The sequence below is a fragment of the Monodelphis domestica genome, chromosome 3, assembly GCF_027887165.1.
Source record: "Monodelphis domestica isolate mMonDom1 chromosome 3, mMonDom1.pri, whole genome shotgun sequence".
Taxonomy (NCBI): Eukaryota; Metazoa; Chordata; class Mammalia; order Didelphimorphia; family Didelphidae; genus Monodelphis; species Monodelphis domestica.
Window position 1 is genome coordinate 77085366 of NC_077229.1, and position 26992 is coordinate 77112357.

The 26992-nt window shown below is 43.9% G+C and overlaps 1 protein-coding gene across 5 annotated transcripts in view; it reads right to left on the reverse strand.

Annotated features, from left to right (window-relative positions):
- The window catches only part of JSRP1 (junctional sarcoplasmic reticulum protein 1), an 81959-nt gene that overhangs the window by 12250 nt on the left and 42717 nt on the right, over window positions 1-26992 (reverse strand). Inside the window, exon 1 of one of the 5 annotated variants that reach the window (XM_056822211.1) lies at window positions 5441-5580. The exons of 3 other annotated variants lie outside the window; for them this stretch is intronic. The gene's annotated coding sequence lies outside the window, so the exon portion shown is untranslated. Of the gene's footprint in view, window positions 1-5440; window positions 5581-26992 lie in introns of those variants that run through there. One more of the 5 variants, XM_056822209.1, reaches the window with a different exon arrangement.

A 26992-nucleotide genomic window follows, 5' to 3' on the forward strand; every position in this document is an offset into this window, starting at 1 on the left:
GAATGCAATCTTCCTTTCTCCTTTCTTCCCCTCCTCTTTCTCTCTTTGTTTCTCTTGTCATATTTCTGCATCTCTTACTCTCTGTCTCTTTCTCTTCTTCTCCTCCTTCTATCTCTCCTCTCTTGTCTCTCTCTTCCTGTCCATGTCTCTCTCAGAATACTCAGGAATAAATATGAGCTGGGCATTGTGGGAGAGAAGGCCTGACTGGAGCAATTCCTCTTCTCCTCAGCTGTCAATCTTTCAAGAACTTGGGCCTGACCCCGTCACTCCCCTGTTCAAGCAGTCTTCCTCTCTAGGATAAAGTCCCCATGCTCCCGCTGACAGTCTGGCTCCAGCTGCTGACCCAGATTTATTTCCCATTACTCTCCGTGCACACTCTCCATTGGTGTTAAATGGGCTTATTTTGCTGTTCTTCAGTCTTGACTTTCAGTTTCCCATCTCCACACTTTTACATGGACAATCTTCCATGTCTAGGGTGGCCTCCCAGCCTTCTTCCAGGTTCACTCCAGGAATCTCCTGCTCCTGGAACCTTTTGTAATTCCTTTAGCTGTTTGTGTGCTCCCCTCCTAAAACAGTCTTATACATGCTTAGGTGTTACATGGTATGCCCTCCTCTAGCATATAAGCTCTCTGAAGGTAGACGAATCTTGATTTTTTCTCTTCGTATTCTCAGTGTTTTCTACAAATGAAGACTGGGTAGGGCCGACTCGAGAAATATCACAGCACTTTGCTATTTCCAGTCCCCAGCTATCTACTGCCACAAAAGTTCATCTTTTTAAGATAAATATTCTCCTTTTGAGGCTACGGAACTACCGATTTTGGGAAACCAAACTATCTGCAGAATCATGACAGCACAGCAAGTAGGCCTCTGCCAGTTACCAGCACTGACCCTCAGCCCAGAAGGGGCACCAAAGGACTTCCATGAAAATGGCAGTGTGGAATGTCAGGGAGGCACATAGCTTTCCTGCACACACTCCAGCAGTGATCTCAGAAGGGCATCAGATCAAATAACAATCAGGAAGTCCAAAGCAATAAGTTCCTTCAGAGTCAGAAAGTCATGGGGTCTCGTAGAAAGGTTCCCACTGGGGAAACCAGAATGAGCTCTGATGACCAAGCAAGAAACCTGTAATGGGGGACCCTGGGGTGGGTGGGGGGCAGAAAACCCACAGCACCCCCCCTGATTGTGGAAGCTTCTAGGAGGATGGGAGCTCAAAGCAGAACCCAGCATGGGGATAATTCCAGAGACCAGAAGCCTGCAGTGGCAGGAACCAGAAGATTGTGGAACTCGGACTGGGGTCCCAGAAACAGGTCAGAAATCTGAAGCCCAATACAACTAGGGAACTGTAAACCAGTGGGAATATTCCAGGAAACCGAGGTCAGGAGCAAATATAGCCCTACCACCCTATTCAAGAGTTTGGAAGGGTCCCGGAATAAAGTCCCAAATGAGGGACTGAGGTTGACAGAAGTAAATAGAAAAATACACCAAACATCATCAAGGAATATTAAGAATTGAAAGACACCCATGAGATTAGCCCATAAAAAAAGATTAATTCCTTAACAACTATATGCATAGCCTCAAGGGGGCGGGGGATGGCCTGGTCATGAGGTCTACAAGAGTATCTGGAAGAAATGAAGCAAGAGATTTTTTAAAAAGGAAATTATAAGTGAACTAATAGCAATGGGAGAAAAAACTGAAAGGAGAATAAATCACTTAGAACCAGAAGGCAAAAAATCTTAACTCAAAGCAGCAGACTCCCCCAAGACTTAGAATGGACCAAAATTAGAATTATCTTTGAATACATCAAATTAGAAAGTTAGAATGACCCAAATGGAACTCAGTGGCTTTGTGAGTCCATAAGAAATATTAGGACAAGGGGGCAGCTGGGTGGCTCAGTGGATTGAGAGCCAGGCCTAGAGACAGGAGGTCCTAGGTTCAAATCTGGTCTCAGACACTTCCCAGTTGTGTGACCCTGGGAAAGTCACTTGACCCCCATTGCCTAGCCCTTACCACTCTTTTGCCTTGGAGCCAATACACAGTATTGACTCCAAGATGGAAGGTAAGGGTTTTAATAAAATTTAAAAAAAAAGAAAAGAAAATAAATATTAGGACAAAATAAAAGTATCAGAATGAAATTCAAACGATTGGTTAGTTGCCCAAAACAACTGACCAGGAAAACAGACCAAGGAGAGACAATTTAAGGATGGCTTCCTCCTGAGGCCTGCAAAGGCAGAAGTCTTTTCATTTCACTTTTGCTCTCTTCCCTCAAGGCATTTCTTAGCACAGAATTCCTACACCTTTCTCTTTCAGTTCCTTAGGGGAACTGGATTATACTTACAGCATGTATAAGGGGTGAGTGGTGTAGTAAGCCCCTTGTTCAATGGTAGCAGAGAGCTGAACACTATTGTTCCTTTCTCTACTCAGGCTGACAGTACATTTAAGGAGGGAAATAAGTAGGGGAGGATTTTTAAAAAAAGAAACATTCATTTTATTAGGATTATTTCTAAGGGAAGAAGAGCTGTTACGGTCCTTTCCTTCTTATTTTAATTATTAAGCATTATATATTAATTTGTTTTTAAATTTAATATTATTTAATGTTCTTATTATTGAAATACAAATAATTCTGTTTGGTCATTGTATTAGTCAGAGTTCTCTAGCCTTCCAAAGTAGTTTGTCTTTACCGTGTTGTTACTGTATAGATTATTCTCCTGGATCTGCTTACATCACTCTGCATCAGTTCATAAAGGACGTCTCCCGCAGGACCCCAGGCTTTCTTTTATTTGCATTTCTCTAACTATTGGTGATTTAGAACATGCTTTCACATGGCTGCAGATAGCCTGGATTTCATTCTCTGAAAATGAGCTTCATATCCACTGACCATTTTTCAGCTGGAAACTGTTTATATTCTCATGATTTTAAATCCATTTCCTATATATGTTGGGCATTATACACTTAGAAAAGTCTGCCTCTCCCTTTCTTTTTTTTTTAAACCCTTACCTTCCGTCTTGGAATCAGGACTGTGTATTGGTTCCAAGGCAGAAGAGCAGTCAGGGCTAGGCAATGGGGGTCAAGTGACTTGCCCAGGGTCACACAGCTGGGAAGTGTCTGAGGCCACATTTGAACCCAGGACCTCCCATCTCTAGGCCTGGAACTCTTTCCACTGAGCTACCCGGCTGCCCCACCTGCCTCTCCCTTTCTAATCACATTTTTTATTATCAAAATTGCCCAGTGCCTCTTCTGCCACCCTGGCTGGGCACTGTCTGGCTGAGGACTGTCCCATCCAGAGGCCTGAAAGGGAACATTTTCCTTCTTCCTTTATTTATGATGTCAGGTGCTCATTGAAGGGGGAAGGGCTGGTCTGCACCTAGTATCTGTGGGAGGCCAGTGAGGGGGGTCTCTGGGTTTATCAGACACTCGGCAGGCCAATCTCTCATTTCTTCAACATTTATTGACACCTTCCCTATTTCCCTATGCAAGGACAACTGTAGAGCTGTCGACAACGCAATACCTTAACTGCACAGACGGCCTTCTGGAGGTAAGGTTTGAGGGGTCAGAATCCAAAAGGTGGGGAGGTTCTCCCTCAGTCCAGGCCCGCAGGGGGCTGCAGGGGTAGGAGAGGGCAAAGGTCAGAGCCCAGTATAGGGGCGTGTGGGGAGCAGGTGCATGGAAGGGAGGGGCGAGCATGTATCAGGCGCCTTCGATGACCTCACAAGCACCCTGAGAGGAAGGCACTATTTTTAGTCCCATTTTACGCATGGGGAAACAGGCGGAGAGCTATAAAATGACTTGTCCAGGTAGAAGGCGCGAATGAACTCAGGTCTTCTGACGCCACTGCGCCCCCTAGCGGCCTCTGCGGAGATAGCGTGGAACGAGGCCGGGAAGGTGGGCGGACCCAAAGGTGGAAAGCCAGGAGTTCTGGGCAACGAGGATCTCCCGAAGATCTGGGCGGGGGGCGGGGGAAAGTGGCCCGACCAAACGTCGGTGTAAAGACGCCGAGTGTGGCAACATGGAGAAGAACGGAAATCCGGAGGGAGGGCAGGAAGAACAAAGGCTCCTCCGCTGCGAGCTGGAATCCTTAGAGCCCCGCGAGGCATGGGGGAGGGGCCGCCACCTGGGGCTGCAGAAAGAAGGGCGGGCTGGATGGAGGCTGCGCGGAGGAAGGGGCGGGGCAGGGGAATACATACGGGTACCGGTCACCTAAGGGGAAGAGATAAACCGGCTGGGCCGGGGTTCTGGCCTTCAGGTTCGGCATTCGAGCACCGGGGGCGGGGCCACCCGGAAGGGGGAAATCCATGCACATGCGTAAGTCTGTCCCTGAACCCTTCGCTCATTTGGAATACATTCTCCAGCCTGGCCGGGGGCACCAAAGCCTTTATCCCCGCCCGTAAGCCCGGCACTTCTCGCTTACTCAAATGTAGGACCAGGGAGGTAGTTACAGGAATAATGAGCTAGGTAGCCCAGCGGCTGGGAAGAGGTCCTCCATTCAACAGTGGCCTGAGCCGCTGCCTAGCGGGGTGACCCTGGGCAAGTCGCTTCACCCCAGTTGCCTAATTCCTGCCGCTCTTGTCTTAGAATTGATTCTAGGACAGAACGAAGCGGGTTTGTTTTGTCTTTTTTAAAACAGACCTTAGAACAGACAGGCTGTTGGAGCTGGACGGCAGCCACGAGGGATGCTGGAATACAGACTTTTAAGAGCCTGAAGGGACCTCAGAGACCCTTGGGGGGGGGGGAGCAGGGGGACTCAAGGACTGAGAGAGCCAGGCCTAGAGACCGAGGTCCTGGGTTCAAATGTGACCTCAGCGGGGTGACCCTGGGCAAGTCCCTTAACCCTAGCTAGGCTCTTCTGCCTTGGAACCAGTTCACAGTATTGATTTCGAGGCCAAAGGTCCTGAGGACCCCTAGATAGCCTAGTTAACTCCTGCCTATCCTCAGCCTAAAACTTTCTCATTTGTCCCCATCGAATGTATTTTTCATGAGCCTATAATCATTGATAAAGGTCCCAGGAGCTGGATGCCAAAGTAGGCAGGACTCCAGAACCTCATCATCGCTCTCTAGTCAAAACCTCCTCCTTTACAGAAGAAGAGACAGACCCAGAGGCCTGCAGCCAGGCCTGAAACTTCATCTCCAGCCCCCCCACCCCCAACTGTCCATTTCCCTGCCCTGCCAACCTACATGGGGAAGGAGCTTTTTTCTGAAAAGTAGGTCAGGCCAGTCCCCAGGGTGCTGGGCCATCAGAGCTAGCTCCTAGGGGCCTTTCCCTGGGGTTGGGGCCCTGGGTCGGCCTGCAAGACCCCCAGAAGGGCTGTCGAAGCCCCTAGTGCACACCAGGTAGTAGGGCTGGCTTCTTGGTCCCTGCCGCAGCACCCAGGCCTGTTAATATCTCACCAGGCTCCCCAGGGGTCACAGGGGGAAGGACTCCCCAAACAGGATTTTCTCTGCTTACCTGGGAGATGGGTGGCCCTGGCCCAGATCCCCTGCAGGTAGCAGCTGCCAGGCGGCACTGGGTCTGAGGGGAGGGGGGGCACTGGGGGTGGGGAGCCACTCTGCTGGTGGGAGAATCAGGTTTCCTTCTCCCAGTTCAGACACAGCTGCCTGGGCCTCTGGCCCCCTGCTGGCAGGCCGCAGAAACCGCCTTCCACCACCTTTGACCCATCCAGGCTAGCTGTCTGGTGGCTGCTCACACCCCTCCCCCATCCCATTTAATAGAAAAGGAAACTGAGGCTCAGGGAGGGGAAGCTGCTTACAGGCCTAGACTTAAAAGTTAAAAAGGCCCGCAAAAAGCCTGGCTGCCCATCCTCCTGCTTTGGGGTGCTTTTTTTAAAGGGGATTGTAAGTGAACACAAACAAGAGAAAAATGGGATTGTGTGCGAAATTGCTGATAGTTTGCTTCTTTAAAAAGTTATATAGGGGGCAGCTGGGTAGCTCAGTGGTTTGAGAACCAGGCCCAGAGACAGGAGGTCCTGGGTTCAAATCTGGCCTCAGACACGTCCCAGCTGTGTGACCCTGGGCAAGTCACTTCACCCCCATTGCCTAGCTCTTACCGCTCATCTGCCTTAGAACTGATACATAGTATTGATTCTAAGACAGAAGGTAAGGGTTAAAAAAAAAAGTTATATAATAAATTTAACATGTTCTTCTGGTCCTGACTCTGGGATTCCTTTGAAACTTAATTATGTTCCCTCGGGGCATCACCTTCAAGGTGCACATCTGACTAGGGAGGCGGCTCAGTGCAGAGTGCTCACAGCCCAGCTCTGGGACCCCGGCAAGTCATGCAACCTCACCTGCCTCCGTTTCCTCATCTGTCAAATGAGCCGGAGAAGGAAATAGCAAAGTGCTCCAGTATCTTTGCCTAGAAAACCCCAAATGGGGTCACTGAGAGTCAGACACAACTGAACAACAGCAATACAACAGCTGGATGAGCATAGATGAGTATAGTAGGTGTACAGCATGTACACGAGCGCATATGTATTACATACATATCTCAGAGAGACTCGTAGGCACGTACAGATATACACATAAGCATAAAGAGATACTTGTCTTTTGGCATATGTGGGAGCATGTGTGCTCAATACAGCTCTGCCTGTGTGTACGTGTGTGCGTAGTTTAATATAGTTTTTTCCTAGAGAGAGGCAGACGGATGGATAGATGGACAGTCAGAGAGATAGACAGAAATAGATAGATAAAAAGACAGATAGATGGATAGAGACAGGCAGATAGATAGACAGATAGACGGACAGATAGACAGACAAATGGATGGATAGACGGACACAGATAGAAAGATGGACGGACAGGTAGCTAGACAGATGGATGGATGGATGGATGGATAGACAGACAGATGGAGAGATAGATAGAAAGACAGATAGACAGAGACAGGCAGATAGATAAATGGACAGATAGTGGATAGATGATAGATAAACAGATAGAAAGGCAGATAAATGTATAGACAGACAAATAGATAGATGATAGACAATAGACAGGCAGATAGATAAATGGACAGATAGTGGATAGATAGATGATAGATAAACAGATAGAAAGGCAGATAAATGTATAGACAGATAGATGATAGACAATAGACAGGCAGATAGATAAATGGACAGAGAGATGGAGATAGACAGGCAGGCAGAGATTAGATAGATAAGTCGATAGACAAACAGATGGATAGATAGATAGGCAGATAGACAGAGATAGATGAACAGGCAGACAGAAATGGATGGATGGATGGATGGATGGATAGATAAACAAAGAGACTCCATACTTCTATACTTGACCCAGCCTCGCAGTGGGCCAGCTGTTCCCGGATGGGGAGAGGGTCTGTAGCTGCTTTGACACAGAGCCCAAGAGAGCCCAGAGACCAAGGTGGTAGAGAGGGGAGTGTAGCTCCCTTGTCTTCTCCCTCTATTCTACTTCCCCTGGTGATCTCATTAGCTTCTATGCATTTAGTTTCCATCTAAATGGAGCTGGTCTCAGCCCTCTTGGCCTCACATCCTGACTCTAGCTCACACTCCCCTGCTTGCTCCCTCCAACACCAATCTATTCTCCATCCATCCACTGGAGTGATTTACCTAAAGCCTGTAGTCACTTCTCTACCCAATAAACAGTGGCTCCCTGTTGCCTCCAGGTACAAATGCAAGTACTCTAACCTAGCCTCCTCCTGCCTTTCCAGTCTTCATTCCCATCCTTGCCCAACATGTACTCTGTGACGCTGTTCCATGAACAAAACATTCCATCTCTTCACTTGAGGCATTTTCTCCGACTCTCCCTAATATCTGCAATGTCTTCGGGAAGCCTTCCCCAATCTCCTTCAGTTCCAGTGCCTTCACCCTTTGGATTATTTCCTATTCATCCTACATATAGCTTGTTTTGAATCGATTCTTTTACATATTGTCTCCTTCACTGGACTGCAAGCTCCTGGAGGCCAGCGGCTGTCTTTTGTCTTTTTGTATCCCTAGCACTTGGCACAGTCTGGTACATAGTTGACGCTAAACAAATGTTTATTGATTGGTGGGGAGAGGAGGTGTGTTTGCACTTCTTGTAAATTTCTCAGTAAACATCCCTTAGGAAAAGCCAATCTATATTAATGGCTTATCAATGCTATGGAGGAGAGATCAATTGCTTGACTGATATTAGGGCCACGAATTTAGCAGTGGCAATCCATATTGAGGAAATTGCACCAGAGCAGAAGCCCAGGCTGACAGCAGTGGGAGAATTCCATTCATTGCCCCTCAAGGTACTCCCAAAACTGAGTGTTTGAGGGACTTGACCCAATAGGGCCCATGAAATTAGGGCTGGGAGGGTGAGCACCAGAGCCCTGCTGCATTAGGATGGGGGGAAGAGGAAAGAAGGAAAACTCAACCCTCTCATTTGCAATAATTCCAGTGAAATCCTGTTCAAATTCTACCACTGCTGGCTAAGAAGATCCTCAGACTGACTACCTATGCCCAGAAAACAACTGATCAAGTTCAAGGGAGTTCACTATGGTCCTATGGGGGAGTTCACCAAGGAAACAGACTATTTTAGGATGGAGCCACTGTTTCCAAAAACATGCCACTTACTGATGTAGCTCCTTCTATACACCAGCCTTTTGGCATGGCTCTCCTTTAATAGACTACTTACTTAAAGGTGTCCTTGGCTTGACAAATGTTGGCCTTTATATGGGTTTCACTGGGCTCTGCAGCAACCACTTCCTTATAGTAAATTAGAGAAGCTTTCTTAGCTCCTCTCAGGCTCCTGGACCTCATCGAGTACTTGAAGGAAGAGGCAGATCTCAGATTAGGAGAGGCAGAGGGCCAACTTGACAAGAGCCCTGGATCTGACAGAGCCTTTGGGGACACTGGACACTGGACAAGCCATGGGCTCTCTTCTCATCTCTCCACACACCCTCCCCCTATGCTTACATGTCCCAGATCTATATATATCCAGCCCAGTTTTTCTCCCAAATTCTAGCCCAGTATCTCCAACCTGTTGGATATTTCTACTGTGTTGTTTTCTCCTATCCCAAACTCAACACATCCAGAGTGGAAGCCATAATCTTCCCTAATAAATCTGTCCTTCCCAACTTCCCTGTTTTAGTTGGAAGTACCACCATCCATCCAGTTCTGAACTTGGAAGCTTTGAGGTATTCTTTTTAAACCCTCACCTTCTGTCTTATGTAAACCTTAAAATTTCTTAGACTTATAAATGTTGGAAATTTCACCATTGGGAAATTTTATACTTGAAAAATTTCCTACTGATAGTATATTGGAATGTGAACCCCCTTGGCATGGGAGGGTCCTCCTCCTCCCTACTTAAGATTACTTTAGGACAGAAACCTTTTGCTGAATAATGGAAAGGGCTTTGACCTATGCTTAAGCATAGAACAGGAAGTTCTTTGAGTCATGATTGATTTTAGAATTGATACAATAGAGACAGAATGACAGAACCAGGTCTTGGAACTTACAATCTCCACCCTACTCAGTCCTAACAGGATTTAGGAAGGGCTGCAGCATAGATCAAAATTTAATTATTTGAGAATATGACCTTCAACAGACATGTGCAAAGGGGCAGACCTCTGGGCGGTCCTGGGTTAAGCTAGAGCCACCATTGGCACAGGGAAGACATGGACAGTGATTGGTAGATATGAGAACTGAGGGGAGGGAACTGAGATGTTTTCCTTAAAGACAGAGGGGTCTGAGGACTGAGGGGTGATTGGAGAGGTTTTGCTCTGAGAGGTAGTGCTCTGAGAAGGCTTGCTCTGAAGGAGGCTGGAGGTGGAGGCCCCTGAGACTGTTTCTCCATTTTGGTCATGTGAGTGATAGGGACTGATTTCTTTCTTTGCCTCAGCTATCTAAGGGCTTGGGCCTTTTGGCCCAGCCTAAACAGAGGGGGTATTTAAGCCCTATTCCCTTCTCTCTCCCCTCTCTCTCTCTCTCTCTCTCTCTCTCTCTCTCTCTCTCTCTAATACCTTTCTTCCTCCTGTTTGTAATTAAAACTCCATAAAAGGTTGACTGCTGACTTGAAGTTTCATTTAGGAATTACATAGCTGAATTCCTTGGCGACCTTAAATTAATATATATCAGTCTTTTAAAGTGATTTCCTTGTCACACTTAGAATCAATACTGTGTATTGGTTCCAAGGCAGAAGAGTGGTAAGGACTAGGCAGTGGGGGGTCAAGTGACTTGCCCAGAGTCACACAGCCAGAAAGTGTCTGAGGCCAAATTTGAACCCAGGACCTTCCATCTCTAGGCCTGGCTCTCAATCCACTGAGTTAACCAGCTGTTCCCTGAGTTATTCTTGAATCTTTATTTTTCCTTTTCCCTTCCCTAGCCCATATCCAATCTGTTTTCAAGTTTAAATCAATATTCAATTATTGTGGCTACTATTCAGACCAGTCTGTTCAAGATCTCCTGCATCCATCTGTTCTTTGCTCTCCCATGACATTTTCACCACCTTAGTTCCTGCTCTTATCTTGCCTAATCTATTGTATTAGTAAAATAATGGGCCTCCCTGTTTCTGTTGTCTTTCCCTCCTCCAAACCCTCTAGAGGCCTTAAACACTGATTTCATTTTAGGGACTGAAATGTTAGAATCCATATATGGTGGTTCTGCTGTTACTGGTGAACAAAAAGAGTTTGTTATAGAAATACTGGCAGAGCTCTTTCACTTTTTATCTCTTTGGTATCCTTCCATTATCATCTATAAAAGATCTTGGGATGATGATCTGGTTTAATTGGGCTTCACACCAAACTTTCTGCAAACATGTTCTTCTCTCTACCAATTCTATTTTATGAGTCAATACTGCGAATAAGCTTTCATCATTGTCCTCTATAAGGCCTTGCAAATTAGGCTTTATCCTAACTGGTGTTGCCCTTGTCTCTTTGCTTGACAAGGAAATTAAATGTTTGCTGGTAGAGGCAGTTTCTGAGCTTTTTGGGGGCTTCATTGTGCTGTTTTACATGGGAAATGATGATAATCTGCGTAAGTGTCTTCTCTTTAACCATTTCCTATATTTGTCAATATCAGGTAATCTGAATAGGGTCACATTGGAGATGTTTTACTTTATCTTATTTTTATTTATATCTTTTGTTTTTTAAATCACTTTCATTTTCAAATACAATCCTTTTCCCTACCCTCTTCCCCAGAGAATCATCCTTTGTAACAAAGAATATATACCTTATTCATAGTCTTCCATCTCTACAAAGAAGGGAGTTAAGTGTACTATAATTATATAAAATTATTTTTTATTCTTTCCATTTTCATTTTTTTAATCATTGCATATATTTTTTTCACAATTCTGCTTACTTTACTCTGGATCAAATCTTCCCATGCCTTTCTAAATTCTTATTTATTGTTTTATACTATATAATAATATTCTATTACTGTCATAAATCACAGTGCTGGTCCTGGAGTTAGGAAAAATAATAATAGCCAACATTTATATTGTGTTTACTAATGTTCTAGGTACTATAAGTTATGAGATCAAATCCTACCTCAGACACTTACTGTGTAACCCTGAACAAGTATAAGGATGATATTAGAAATTGTCTTGTTATATTAGTTTAGAGATAAGAAGTAGAGAAGCTGGCTTGAGAAAGAACTGGAGTTTGAAGCAGAGTTGAGACAAAGTGTCAGTTTCAAATGTTGACAGTGTATGTGGGAGGGGTAATAGGTTTTCTGTGGCAGTTGGTCTCTGGCAGTTACTCTCTCTCTTGGAGTGGTGAGAGCAGGTGACATCTTTTCTCTCTCTCCTCACTGTCTGAGGCAGAAGGAAAGGAGGGAAAAACCTGAAGGAGCTAACCTTTCCAACTTGGGAAAACTAGTAACTATAAATTGCTGCTTCATAAAGTGTTTTATATCTGAGAAAACCAAAGAAAGACCTGGTTTTTGGTTTGGACTCTGAGTCTGCTAAGGCTCAGAGTCCTAACTTGGTTCTTGCTGAGGCTCAGCCAGGTAGCCTTTGTGAAAATTTGGGTTAGTTAGGTCAGGAAGGATCAGTGTAGCCTGTGCAAACAGGAGAAGCAGTTCCTTGCAGAACCAGAGAGTTTTATTTGGATGGAGTTAGAATCCCTTAGAGTTAGAAATCTTTTTTTTAATCCTTATATTCTCAATAAATAGTTTATTTTTCTATAACAAGAGTCTTCTTAACATCCTTGCATCTGGCCCTAAAGAGAAGTTCACTTACGAGCTTCACTTCACTGATATAAACTGAAGATATTTTGTAAGCTCAACAAGCAGAGTATCGAATCAGTTTATAATCAACAATCAATTCATTGATTATTATTTTTACATAAGTCACTTAACCTCTGTCTGCCACAGTCTCCTCATCTACAAAATGGGTATAATAGCATATATGTATGGTTTTTATGAGGCTCAAAGGAATTAATATTTGTAAAAGTGCTTTGTAAATTTTAAAGTGCTATTATTATTTCCACTTCTTTGATACAATGAAAAGTGCTGCTATGAATATTTGGATGTATGTGAGATCTTCCTGTCTTTGATCTCCTTGGGCATAGTCTAGCAGTGGGATCTCTGGGTCAAAGGGTATGAATATTTAAGCATAATTCAAAATTGTTTTCCAGAAGGGCTGGGCAAATTCATGGCTAGATCTGTTTTAATTACTCTATCTTCTTCTCACCTTTATCCTTTCTTCTAATTTGGTGTTGATTCTTATCTTTGTTCTAACAAGCTGAAAGCCTAACTGTACACAAACAGTTGATTTGGAAATGATTCCCAAATAAGAAACCAGTCATTTCATGTAGGGTATGATAAACTGATTTTTTTTTAACCCTTACCTTTCCTCTTAGACTCAATATTGTATATTGATATGGGTAAGGGCTAGGCAATGGAGGGGTTAAGTGACTTACCTAGGGTCACACAGCTGGGAAGTGTCTAAGCTCAGATTTGAACCCAGGACCTCCCATCTGTAGGCCTGGCTCTCAATCTACTGAGCCACCCAGCTGCTCTCTCCAACTCTTTCTGAAAGATGTAGTCTTGATATAGACATGAAGCTCCTGGGAAACCCACCACCTTAAACCTCTTCTGTTTATTAATGAACCATAATTCCTAAGCTATATTACACTATGCTTCCCTATGTCAGTCAATTAGTTAATTAGCATTCATGAAACAACTATTTTGTGCCAGTCACAGTACTAAGACCTGGGGATACAAAGAAAAGGCCTCGTCCTCAAGGAGTTCACAGTCTAATGAGGGAAATAATTACAGACCACTATGGACAACAAATTCTATACAGGCTAAACTAAACTGGAGATGATCAACAATCTGGCACTAAGGGGGGTGAGGACATGTTTTGTGTTAGAAGTAGGATTTTCTCTAGGGCTTGAAGGAAGTTGAAGTCAGGAGGTAGAGATGAGGGGCAGAAGTCTAGGCATGGAAGACAGCCAGTGAAAATGCCCAGAGGCAGATGTATGAGGAATAGCAAAGAGATCAGGGTCACTGGATCACAAGGGGCACAGAGGAAAGTTAGATATAAGGAAACTAGAAAGGCAGTAAACGATCAGGTTATAAAGGGCTTTGAACACTAAACACCTGATTTTATAATTAAACCTGAGGTCACAGAGAGCCACTGTAGTTTATGGAGAAGGGGAGTAACATGGTCAGCCTCTCTCTGATAGCTAAGTGAAGGGTGAACTGGAGTGGGTCAAGGCTTGTAACAGGGAGACCAGTGAGGGGTTATTCTGATAGTTCAGGCATAATGTGATAAAGACCTAGACCAGGGTGTTGGCAATGTCAGAGAAAGGAAGAGGGTGTATGTGAGAAGGGTTACAAAGGTTAAATCAATAGGCCTTAGCTCAAGATTGGACATGAAAGTGGGGGGGAGAGCGATGAGTTGAGGATGATATTTAGGTTTTGAGATGGTTTGGAGGTGCCTGGGAGGATGGTGATGCCCTCCAGCGACAGTATTAGAGATATGAAGTAGAGGGGAAGGCTTTGGGGAAAAGATAATGAATTTGGTTTTGGACACATTGCATTTAATCTACTGGACATTCACTTCCACATATCTGAAAGGCACTTGAAAATTCAAGATTGGAGGTCAGGAGAAAGGACAGGGAAGGATAAATAGATTTGAGAATCATCAGCATAGAAATGAATTGAATCCATGGGAGCTAATGAGACCTCCAAGTGAAAAAGTATAGAAAAAGAAGAAAAGAGAACCAAGATCAGAACCTTGGAGAATGCTCCCCATTAGTGAGTGTGACCTGGACAAATATCCAGGAAAAGAAACAAAAGTGGGCAATGGTCAAGTAGGCAGGAGGAAAACCTGGATAGCAGAGTGTCAGAAACCTGGAGAGAAGAGATTATCAAGGAGAACAGGGTGATCAGTAGTGTCAAAGGCTGGTTGCTGTCCTCTGTACTCAAAGAGGATCAAAATGGCATCACTATGTCAGGATGAATGTATAGTGTGTCCAACGGCAGCTGATCAGACCAATACAAGCTTGGAAGGTTCTCCCACAGATCAGGTACAAATAGTCTCCGTATGAACATTTGGGATGGAAATGCTTCTAAATTCATACATGTCATGATTCTTTTGAAATTAATGAAATAGTCAAATGGTATGAATGCTATCTTTTGATTCGTGCATAAATTGGATTAAGCTGAGGCAGAGTTGTGGCAAAGTTGTCAGTGTTATTCTCTCTCCAGTGTGTATAATTGGAAATCTGTTACCCTAAAAACTGCATTTCCCAGGAGCCCATTGACTTTCTGTCCTGTCATTACATACTTCCTATAGACAGAGGGATAACTTCAGTGGGTGTTCCTGGTCTGGGCACTTGGTTTCCTGTTGATGGCATGGTGGTGGTAAGAATGGGGATTTTGAACAGGCTGATTAGTCATGGGCAAGAGGTTTTTTTTTTATTTTGTATCCCTTTTATTCCTTTATTTCTAATGATCATTAATAAATCTCTTAAAATGTAATATTTTAATTATTGAGATTAATTTTAATTTCTACAAGTGTCAAGGCAAAAGTCAGGATGAGTGGTGATGGCTCAGGATGCAGCGGATGACCTTGGCTTCTTCCATGTTTAACCAAGCTCCTTAGCACCTGCTTCTACTTCCTTCCTACTGGTAGATATGGATTGAGTAAACTTACTTAAAGGAGGAGAGGTTTCTGAGTAGTGGTGGTGGTGGGGATCTTGGAAGTGGCCATAGAAAACAAGGGAAGTTGGAACAAATTGTTCATACCTGCCTCTTCTGCTGGAGAAGTCTTCCCATGCTTGGAGTAGACACCCCACTGAAAGGTTTGAGGTCTGTTGGTTACCTTCCCTGAACATCATATCAAAGGCTGCAGAGAGGTCAGGAAGGAGAGACCAGTTTCAGTTGAATGATGAAGTAGGAAACCAGACTGTAGGCAGTTAAAAAGAGAGTAAGAGGGCAGCTGGGTAGCTCAGTGGATTGAGAGCCAGGCCTAGAGATGGGAGGTCCTAGGTTCAAATCTGGTCTCAGACACTTCCCAGCTGTGTGACCCTGGGCAAGTCACTTGACCCCCATTGCCTACCCCTTACCACTCTTCTGCCTTGGAGCCAATACATGGTATTGACTCCAAGATGGAAGGTAAGGGTTTAAAAAAGAGAGAGAGAGAGTAAAAGTAAAGGAAGCGTAGGTACCTATTGCAAATGGCCTTCTGAGTAAGGATAATCATTAAAGGGAGGAGAGATAGGGAATAATGGTGAGTTAGGAATGGTCTAGTCAAGTGAAGGTTTTTTTGAGAATGGGGGAGACATGGGACTGTTTGTAGGCAGTAGGCAAGAAGAGATTGAAGATAAGTAAGAATGAAGGCAAGAGAGGAGGCCATCTGCTAGACAGGAGAAGATGATGGGATCACGTGTATAGTGAGGGATCTGCCTTGGTCATAAGGGCCACCACTTCGTGTGAGATGAAGGTGAAGGAGGAGACGGTGGCAGTAGGTATCTGAGTGAAGCTGAAATGAGGAAGAGAGGAGGGAGCTCCGTTTTTCCTGTAAAATATGAAGCAAGGTTCTCAGCTAAAGGTGGGAACCATGAAAGGTTTGAGGAGGAAAGAAAAGATCTGGAAAAGCTGCTGTGGAGAGTGGGATAGTGAGTCACATCGAGGGGTATATAAGGATTGCCTTGGCATAATGAGGTCCCAGTTGAAATTATATTACATAGATTCATAGCGGAGCCACTCAACAGTTTTGTGATTTTCTCCAGCTTCATTCTGGAAGCTTCATTCTCCAGCTTCATTCATTTAGCAGAGAGAGTAGTGAAAAAGGCACAGATGGTGGAAGTAATCCAAGTCTGAGGCTTAGCAGGGCAAGATGGGTGATGGGATCAAGGAGCAAAAAGAGGAGAATGGAGAGTGGACCGGATTCACCGAGGTGTCAGGATAGGGAGGGAAGGAAAGTGTAGCCAGGGGAGAGCCTAGGGTGAAAAAAAAATTAGGAGTTGAGGGGGTGGAGGTTACAGTGAAGACGAAGAAGAGCTGAGGGCGAGGGGGAATCACAACAGATCATGATCCTCCTGGGGAATTTCAGAATTCATGAACACGGAAGTGGCATATTTGTTGGTAAAGGCCTTCTCCGTCTGTAGCTGGGGTAGAATAGAGGCCAGGCCACAAGAAATGAGTCAGCTGAGGGGCTACGAAGGCGGGCTGTTAGAAGTATCAGTACACACGTTGAAGCTCCCTAGTGTGAGAGCAGGCGGTGGAGGAGAGAAAGGCTGAGTGAGCCACTGAACTTGCTGAGGAGGGGACAGTGTCCTAGACTTGGGAGATAACAGCTACAGGAATCTGGAGTGAGTGGACCTCAAAGGAGGTTCTGAGGCATGGGGGGGGGGGGGTGGGGAGCTTGGAAGTGGTCATGGAAAACAAGCATCTTCCAACTCCCCCTACTTCAACCAGGGAATCGGGAATGAGTGAAAATGCAGCCAGGGATGGAAAAGGGACTCTGTCTGCAGGAGGAGAGCACGAAGGTGGAAGGAGAGGCAAAGGAAGAGCCGTACACCGAAAGCAAATGTATTCTCCACGGGACAAGCATTCAGAGAGCACCGTGCAGAGGTGAAGGACGATGGGAATAACGGATAACGGATTGGTCAATAGGCCACAGAGAATGGGATGCGAATAAATGACTGAGTCACTGGGACCGGAGGGCAGGAATCCCTTGAAATTGGTAAATCATTGAGGAAGGAGTTCGGGTGGGTCTGGTCTCAGTGTCAGGCAGCTCAAGCAGGGGACCAGTGGAAGGCAGTCAGTGGAATGGCATGTCTCTCTTGGGCTGGGGGAGAGGAGGGAGCACAGTGGAATTTTGACATTCACTGCAATCAGAGAAAGGCCAAACGAGAAGCCCTCTTAGGGATAGAATGATGCCTCTCTTGGTATCCTGCAGCCCTAAAGATTCTGACTTGACTCTTATTTTCTGGAGGAGTTAATAAAAATCCCCCCCAAATGACATACACCTGGGCTAGACTCATACTCATGCTATTCCCATGCTCTGCCATGCTCTCAGCTAAAAACAGTGGAGGCCAGAAGTGGGGACTAGTGGCTCCCCACAGGGAACACGGGGACAGTCACCTGACTTTCTTGGTCTATCCTTTCTAAAGTTTTTTTCAAAAGAAAAAATGTTAAGAAGAAAGCAATATAAACAGGGGGAACCCTAGATTCCAAGGTCTTGATTCTGCCACTTAAAAAGAAAAAAAAAACAACTCCTTACCTTCTGTCTTAGAATCAGTACTGTGCATTGGTTCTAAAGCAGAAGAGCAGTAAGGGCTAGGCAGTGGGAGTGAAGTGACTTGCCCAGGGTCACACAGCTAAGAAGGGTCTGAGGCCAGATTTGAACCCAGGACCTCCCAACTTCTAGTCCACTATTACTGTCAACATAGAATCTGGAAACCCCAAACTTATAGCCTGGTGAGATCTGATGAACCCCAAGTTGAGAACTAGCTTGTAAGTTGTAAGTTGGAGACCCCAAAGCTTGTACTTGTTCCCTGTTCCTGTGAGAATCCACCCTGAAAGGAATCTTAGTTTAGCAAGTGACTCTTTAGTGCAGAAGGCAGTCTTATAAGCTGAAGGCCCTGAGTTCGATCCTCAAATGGAGTGTGTGATACAGTGGGAGATGCTTCTGGAGACAAGAAGAGTTACTTGGCTTGGGCCTGGCCCCACCTGATGGGGATTGTCACTTAACTTGGGGGCCACCACTCAGGCTGAAACTGTTCACCTGAGATTCCCTTCAGGGTGGATCCTCATGGAAACAAGGTGCAAGTACAAGCTTTGGGGTCTCCAAGTTACAAGCTTGTCCTAAAACTTGAGGTTCACCAGATCTCACCAGGCTACAAGTTTGGGGCCTCCAGATTCCATGTTGACATTACCTAGCTGCCTCACACCTTCTAATATTCAGCAAATCCTTTTTGCTTTGGGGGACTCAGTTTCCCTGTCTGTAAAATGGGAGGGTTACTCTCTAAGGTTCTTTCTGCTGTCTTCTAGGGTCCCTCCTAGCTCTGACATTCTCTGATCTCAAATGGGGATAATAACACTTAATTATCTCACTGGGTGTTGTACAAATCAATTATAGTTTATTAAAAGGTTTAAGTTCTTGGAAGAAAACTGCCATATAAAAGCAATGACGTTTTTGTCTTTATTGGGATAAAACAGAAACTGAGACCAGAGAGCAATAAAAAAAAGAAAAGCAGCTTGTTTTATGGGCTTGTTCAAAGGCAACATTCTGCCCACAATTGTGCATTTGTTGGAAGGGTGTTTTCAGTTGCTTCTTTATTCTGTGTGAGGAAAAGCAATGATTTGTATTTCCAGGTTCCTTTTCACCCCCAACTGATTTATAAATTCAGATTAATTAAAGCTCATGACCCTCCTACCAAAGGGGTACGCTTACTTTTTCCATTTTGCAGGAGGGAAAACTGAGGCACCCAAAATAGAAGTAACCAGTCAGTGATCTGAGCAACATGAACTGGACAGTCCTCAGTCCCAGAGTCTTGATTTGGACCACCACCACCCCACTTCCTACTGACCAGACAATAGTGTGTGGGAGGTGATGCACCCTGGGGGAAGGAACCCTGACTAGATCCAAGTCCTGCCTTAGACACTTACTGGTGGTGTGACCTCGAACAAGTCTCTTTTAATCTTTCTGGGGCAGACAGCCAGACCTGGAGATGGGAAGTCCTGGGTTCAAATTTGGCCTCAGACACTTCCTTAGCTGGGTGACGTCCCTTCACCCCCATTGCTTGGCCCTTACCACTCTTCAGTCTAAGAACTGATACGAAGACAGAATGAAATTTTAAAAAATATATGTCTGGACCTCATTTTTCTCCTCCAAAAAATAGGGATGATCATCCTTGGAGTACCTGCTTCACAGGGCTATGATAAGGCTCAGGAGAGGATGAAAAGTGCCTAGTAAACTGCACGAATGTTGGCTCTTATCCCAATCATTGTCTCTTTATTTTGGGGGGAAAGCCTTGTCTTTGTCTATTCTCACTGCTCGCTCCCCCTCTCTCCATTCCCCCCATAGTGATCCTTATTTGGATTCTTATTTCCTGTCTGGACCTTTCAAACTCCCAGAAGACCCATCACCAACAACTCCCAGAAGACCAACCTCCCTCAGGCCCTTGTCTCTTTCTTTTAAAGACCTTTTTTCCTGCCTCACTTCCACATCTACCAATCACAGCTGATGCTCTGCTCTAGGACTGCCCAGAAGGCAGTTAGTCGATTCTAATTTGTTACCCACTATGGTACACATGGGTCACAGACCTCCCACCTCATGATTAAGTGGGAGATTTATACACCCTTGGTGATCAGATCTAAGAAGGGCAGATCTTCCCACTCAACTTTAAGTACTGCGCTTATATTTTGGGGGATTAAATCAATAAATAGACAGGGGATTACAATTTCATCTTCACAATCAAGGAAGAGCTAAGTACCTTGTTGTTACAATCAGGGGAGAGCCAAATCCAGTCTTCACAGGCCACAGAAAGAGGCTCTAGGTTCAAATGTGAACTCAGAGGCTTCCTAGCTGTGTGATCCTGGGTGAGTCATTTACCATTGTTTGCTTAGCCTTCACCCTTCTGTCTTAAGAGTTGTTACTGAGACAGAAAGCAAGGATTTAAAAAAAAATAAATGTTGAAAGCAGAGACTAGAGAAGCCATCTGCCTCATTAACCAGCCTGGCTGAGATGCCATGCCCAGTGGTGTTCAATGAACCAATTGTCAACCAGCTCCGCTCAGTAGTGAAAAGATCCTTCCGACATAAAGGCCATACCCATTAGGGAGTTTTTCTGGACAATTTTTTTTATTCTGCCTCATTTTATTTTAAAATTTATTTACTTTTAAAATATTTTTCCAAGGTTCCATGATTTATGTGGTCTTCCTCCCCTTTTCCCTCCCCCACCCCCCAAACCTAACAAGCAATTCCACTGGGTTCTACATGTGTTGTCCCTCAACCTATTCCCATTCATTTTTGTAATCAAGTCATCTTTTGAAACCTAATTCTGGACAATTCTTGGGACCCCAGTTTAAGAACTGCTGCTCTAAGCCCTGAGAGTATTCTTGGAGCTGACAGGTAGATCTGAGTCTTACCCATTAGTTTCTCCCAAAGGTTGGAGGAAACAGAATCAGAAAATCAAGTCCCTTCTGCAGCACTGCCAAGCCTGAGGCTCACAACCTCAGTGGGAGCTGTGCCTCACCACCAACTCTTAAGCCATCAAGTGGCCAAGGTCTGGTGATTTCCTCTCTATACCAGCCTAACAGACATCACCCTGCAGCCCCCCTTGTTTGGGTCTCTGTCCCCTCTTACCTGGGCTATTTCGAGCACTTCAAAACCAGTCTGGCCACCCTTCCCAGAAAGATCAGGGGCAAAGCAGGGATGCCCATTATCATCACTACTGTTTAATACTGCACTAGAAACACTAGCTATGGGGATAAGAACAGACAGAGAAATGGAAGGAATTCGAATAGGCAATGAGGAAATAAAACTTTCACTCTTTGCAGATGATATGATAGTAAACACAAAGAATCCCACAGAATCAACCAAAAAGTTAATAGAAATAAACAACTTTAGCAAAGTTTCAAGATAACAAAATAAGCCCACACAAATTGTCAGCATTTCTGTTTGTCACTAATAAAGTACAGCAATAAGAGATAGAAGGGGAAATTGCATTTAAAATAACGTAGACCATATAAAACACCTCACGGTATATTTACCAAAACAAACCCAGCAACTCTATGAACACAATTACAAAACACCTTTCACACAAATAAAGCCAGACCTAAACTACTGGGAAAATGTCAGTTGCTCATGGATACACCAAGTCAATATAATTAAAATGACAATCCCACCTAAATTAATTTACCCTCCCCCAGGACTAAGCACCCCATGGGCCCAGTCCTGATGAACACTGCCCCAGAGTGGTTAAGAAGAGCAGCATTTAGGTTGGTGTTGAGTGCTTTCCCTTCTCTCCACCACTCCCCACCCCAATCCTTGTTTTTGTTTTGTCAGGAAAACAGGTAAGTTGACTTGAACAACCTTCTTTTGCACTAGGAAAATGAGCAGCATTATAGTTGCTCAACCTTTGGCAAGTATTATATCTCTAGTGTGTCTATACCAACTTTAATGTCATCAGTGCTCACTAATCTAATGAATGTTTAACTAGACTACATAATTTCTGAGCTTTTGTAAAATAAGAACAAAATTCATCTGGAAGAATAAAAGGTCAAGAATATCAAGAGAATTAATGAAAAACAAAGGAAAGAAGGCCTAGCCATACTAGATCTCAAACTAAATTATGAAGCAGTAATCCTCAAAACAATCTGCTACTGGCTAAGCAATAGAACACATGGATCAATGGAATAGGTTAAGAAATCAACATAGGGTAATGTAAAAATGGAGATTTGAACCCTAGACTTCAATCCCCAGAAGTTCTTTTTATTTTTTTTCCCAGAATTTTCCCCAGAATTCCCTATAATCTCACCTGAGTCTCCACCTGGGTGAGATCACAATTGGTATTTAACTGGCAGTAAGCCTACCTCACCTCTTCTATTTTCTTCTCTCTCTGCTCAGCCATTGCGATGATGTAGTAAGTAAGCTTTGAAGGGGCTAATCAGTCCTGGGCACAAACGTGTTTATTATTTTGTATCCTTGATTCTAATAATCCTTAATAAACCTCATAAAAATAATATTACTAGATACTAATTTAATTTTTACAGTAATTAATGACCATAGTAACCCAGTGGTAGATAAATTCAAAGATACAAGTTATTGGGGGAAGAAATGATAAAAACTGCTGGGAAAACTGGAAAACAATATGGCAGAAACTAGGCATGGACCAACATCTCAAACCATACAGCAAGATAAAGTCAAAATGGATACTTGATCTAGAAATAAAGACTGATAGCATAAATTAGGGGAATGCAAAAAAGTTTGCCTGCCAGACTTATGGATAAGAAAAGAATTTGTGACCAAACAAGATAGGGAATATAACAAAAATGACCCTTGTATCCTTGATTCTAATAATCCTTAATAAACCTCATAAAAATAATAGGTTTTTGCATTTCTCTAGTCAGTAGTGATTTGGGGCATTTTTTCATATGACTAAAATGCAAAAACTACCTTTCACCTATCAGATTGGCTAATTTGACCAAAAAGAAAAATGATAAATATTGAAGAGGATGTGGGAAAATTGGGACACTAATACACTGCTGATGGAACTGTGAACTAATATACCATTCTGGAGAGTAATATGGAACTATAGCCAAAGGGCTGTAAAATTATACTTACCCTTTGACCCAGTAATACCACTACTGGGTCTATATCTCAAAATAATCAGAGATAGGGAAAAAGGACGTACTAATACAAATATATATGTGTATATATATATATAATTATTATTTTTTTAAATCCTTACCTTCCATCTTGGAATCAATACTGTATATTGGTTCCAAGGCAGAAGAGTGGTCAGGGCTAGGCAATGGGGGTCAAGTGACTTGCTCAGGGTCACACAGCTAGGAAGTGTCTGAGGCCAGATTTGAATCCAGGACCTCCCATCTCTGGGCCTGGCTCTCAATCCACTGAGCCACCCAGCTGCCCCCTACAAAAATATTTTTAACAGGTCTTTTTGTAGTGGCAAAAAATTGGAAACTGAGGGCATGTCTATTTGTTGAAGAATGGCTGAATAGGATGTGGGATATGGTTGTGATGGAATACTATTGTACCATAAGAAATGACAGACAGGATGAACTTAGAAAAGCCTGGAAAGACTTACATGAACTGATGCAAAGTGAAGTGAGCAGAACCAGGAGAACAATGTATTATACAATGATCAGCTGTGAAGGCCTAAACCATTATCAGCAAAACAAGTTCTCAAGATAACCCCAAGGATGTAGACTCTAAACCAGGGGTCCCCAAACTATGGCCCTTAGGCCCCCATCACACTTCTGGAAGGGGCACCTCTTTCATTGGTGGTCAGTGAGAGGAGCATTGTATGTGGCAGTGCCGCAAAGCACAGCATCGCCCACCTACAGTTCTACTTCTGGTGACCTAATTCTTTGGGTGGCGCCTTGCTCTGAGAGAATAAGGGGCCCGCGCAAAGGATTATGTGGCTGCACAATGGAAGACATCAGCATGGTGAGTGGTGATCTGGGGATTCCACACTGTGTATACTGCTGCCTGGTATAGTGGTGGCAGTGCTGGGCCTGTGCAAGGTGTGACAGGCTCATCACAGCCAGCGCTGCAGCCTCCGCTATCCCAGACAGCGGTATACAGATAATTTTTTTTATAGTCTGGCCCTCCAATAGTCTGAGGGACAGTGAACTGGCCTTCTGTGTAAAAAGTTTTGGGACCCCTGCTCTAAATGATCACCCTAGTGCAATTATCAATAATATGGAAATAGGTCTTGATCAATGATACATTTACATCAGCTATGGGGGTGGGGGGTGGGGTAAGAACATGAATCATGAAACCATGGAAAAATATTCTAAATTAATTAAATAAAAAATTTCAATTAAAGAAAAGATAACCCCAAGGGATTCATGACAAAAAATGTCATCCCACAGGATGACAGGAACTGTTGGAATCTGATTGCATATCAAAGCATGCCACCTTTCATTTTATTTCTTTTATGAGCTTTTTATTGTGTGTGTGATATGTGTCTTCTGTCATGGCATGGAGAATATGGAAATATGTATTACATGAACTCACTAGAGTAACCTATATCGGACACTTTATCACCTCAGGGAGAGGGGGAAATGGAGGGAGGGAGAGAATCTGAATTGCAAAATGTCAGAAAACAATCATCAAAAATCATTTCTATGTGTAATTGAAAAAAAAATCAAAGTTACAATAAAACCCCTACGCCCCACCCCCCCAGCCAATGAGCAATCCCACTGGGTTTTCTATGTGTCATTGATTGGTTGGTTGATTTAATATGAGCCAGCCAATGTGCCATGGCCTTTCCCAAAGCTAATACAATTCTAGGCTGAACTGAGAGATTCAGGGTTCTGAATGAAGGAGATATATTGGTGTATATTCTACTGGGCTCAGGAATACTATGCTTATTTTGGGGTACCATATGTCAGGAAGGACATAGACCAATTCAAATATTTTCAGAAGAAAATGACCAAGGCTGAAAGAGAACTAGAGAGCATACCGTAAGTAGATTAGCTTAAAGAAACTGGGGACATTTCGCCTAAAAAGAGTATATGTTTCCTTTAGGAAACATATCATTTCCTATCATTTCCTATATTACTTCCTCTAATTTCCTAGAGGAAATGTACTACCTGCCTTCACGCATTTCCTGATTTTTTTTCCTCTCTCATGTCCCTCACCCTAATTGTTAGTTTTTTCTTTCCTCAAAATATCTTGTATTTCCTTATCAAGCGTCACTAGCTTCTGTATAATATTAAGAGAACTAAAAGACAGCCCTGGACACAATGGGGTGGACGATGAGAAACATGGCCAAGCACTGCAGAGGATGAGACAGCAAAGATAGCACTGGGCACCAGGAGGAAAGGACACTCATATCAGTGAGACCGTAGATGCATCAGAGTATCAAGGTAAGTGCATACTGTGTTCCCTCTCTCAGTACAATGGAAGCTCCTGGAAGGCAGTGACTAATTCTTTTTTTTTTTCTTTGTATATTCAGTGCCTTGTACAAAGTATACACTTGGGCTTACTGAAATGAACTGAAGCGTTTGAAGGAATGCCATATGAAAAAGGGATGTGGCTTCTTAGGACAGAAATGGGAACAATGGGTGTAAGTTATAGAAGGGGTTGAGGTTTTGTGTCAGGAAGAACTTCCTAACATTTAGAGCTACCTAAAAGTAGAATGAGCCTCCCTAGGACTACATGGTGGATCTTATCTAGCCTCCTTGGAGGTCTTCAAACACAAACAACAGATTGAGGATGTGAATTAGATTTGGGTTGGACTCTAGATGGCCTCTGTGATTCCTTTCAGCTCTTAGATTCTGTGAAATGCAGAATATGCTTTTTAATTGTGGATTTAGGGGAAAGACAGGCCTAGAGATGGGAGGATCTGAGTTCAAATCTGACCTCAGACACTTCCTAGCCCTGTGACCCTGGGCAAGTCACTTGACCCCCATTGCCTACCCTTTCCACTCTTCTGCCTTGGAGCTAATACACAGTATTGATTCTAAGACAGAAGTTAAGGGTTTGAAAAAATAAAATTATGGATGTCTTTTGTTTTTAAACCATGGTCATTTCCCAATAACCCCTCCTTATAATCAGTCTTTCTTTATAACAAAGAAAGAATTAAACAAATCCAACTGGCTTAGTGACTTTCTCTGACAGCATAAATAATATTCTACACTGGTGGTTCAGGTAGCTAGAACCATGGTGCAATGGATAGAGCACCCAGCCTAGAATTCAGAAGGCATGTTTAAATTATGCCTCAGACACATTCTAACTCTGTGACCCTGGGCAAGAGACTTAACCTTGTTTGCCTCATTTTCCTCATCTGTAAAATAAGCTGGAGAAGGAAATGGCAAACCACTTTGCCAAGAAAACTCCAAATGGAAATACAGAGTTGGACATGACTAAAAACACAACTGAACAGCCAATAAGAAAAGGAAAGGAAAGTGGGGCTCATGGGGTCATTGTGAATAAAGAGAAAAATGAGGACCAGGAGAGCATTTGTAGTAGAATCATAAAGCAGGAGAAAGAGAAGCAGATCAGAAGTAGAGATATGGGTTCAAAGCCTGACTTGGCTGGCCTAATGGCATCACTGGTGATGTCTTTTGACTCGTGCCTAAATTGGATTTAAGGGAGGCAGACTTGCACAATGTCATCAGCCTCAGTCTCTCTTCCGGAGTCATCCAAGTCCAGTGGCAAAACAAAAGTCAGATTGGCAGGCCACGGCCTCAGATGCAGTGGATGACCTTGGCCTCTTTGATGTCTGATTGAGCTCCAAGCACTCCGGAGCCTGCTTCAGCCGCCTTCATGTCTGTTGGAACAAACTGTTCTCATCTGCCTGTTCCACTGGGGGAAAAGTCTTCACGTGCCTGGGGCAGACATCCTCCAAGTCACCGACAATTCTGAGGCCCCTTTTTCTCCTCTGATACTGCCATCCCCTGGTGCACCCCAGCCCACATCATCTCACACCTGGACTGTTGGTACACTAGCCCGCTGGATGGTCTCCCTGTCATAAGTCCATCTGCCAGGCAGTTATCAAAATACTTTCCTAAAGGTTAGGTCTGATGATATTACCTCTTCATTCAATAAATTCTCTGGTTACCTGTTATCTCCAACATCAAATACAAAGTCCTCTGTTTGCCTTTGAAAGCCTTTTATAACCTGGCCTCTTTCTACCTCTCCAGTCTTCTTATACCTCACTCACATACAGGAAGTCTTCAATCCAGTGACACAGGCCTCCTTGCTGTTCCTCACACAAAATATTCTCTCTTGGGAAGTTATGTTTTAGTGTCTGTCCTCTCTCTTCCCTAGAATTCCTCCCTCTTTATCTTTGTCTCCCAGTTTCTTTCAGTCTCAACTCAAATTCCAACTTCTACAAGAAGCCTTTCCCAATCCCCCTTAATACT